Here is a 689-nt window from a genome sequence, read left to right as displayed (position 1 = left end):
AAGGACATATTTGTCCATATGCAACAGCGGAGCGTGTCTCTCTCCCATAAAGTGAATGCTAGGATCCATTTTATTCAAACAAAACAAAAAACAAAAACAAACCGACGCTCCAAGCAAAGTACATAAGATGTGGCCGAATAAAAATATAGTTTCGGGGGAGGAACTCGATAATGTTGTCGATGAAGAAGGGGATGCCTTGGGCATCCCCAAGCTTAGACGCTTGAGTCTTCTTAATATATGCAGGGGTGAACCACCGGGGCATCCCCAAGCTTAGAGCTTTCACTCTCCTTAATCATATTGCATCATACTCCTCTCTTGATCCTTGAAAACTTCCTCCACACCAAACTCGAAACAACTCATTAGAGGGTTAGTGCATAATAAAAATTCACATGTTCAGAGGTGACACAATCATTCTTAACACTTCTGGACATTGCATAAAGCTACTGGACATTAGTGGATCAAAGAAATTCATCCAACATAGCAAAAGAGGCAATGCGAAATAAAAGACAGAATCTGTCAAAACAGAACAGTCCGTAGAGATGGATTTTATTAGGCCACCAGACTTGCTCAAACGAAAATGCTCAAATTGAATGAAAGTTGCGTACATATCCGAGGATCATGCTCGTAAATTGGCGTAATTTTCTGAGCTACCTACAGGGAGATAGACCCAGATTCGTGACAGCAAAAAA

The sequence above is a fragment of the Lolium rigidum genome, chromosome 3 (assembly GCF_022539505.1).
Source record: "Lolium rigidum isolate FL_2022 chromosome 3, APGP_CSIRO_Lrig_0.1, whole genome shotgun sequence".
Lineage (NCBI taxonomy): Eukaryota > Viridiplantae > Streptophyta > Magnoliopsida > Poales > Poaceae > Lolium > Lolium rigidum.
This window is presented reverse-complemented; position numbering follows the sequence as displayed.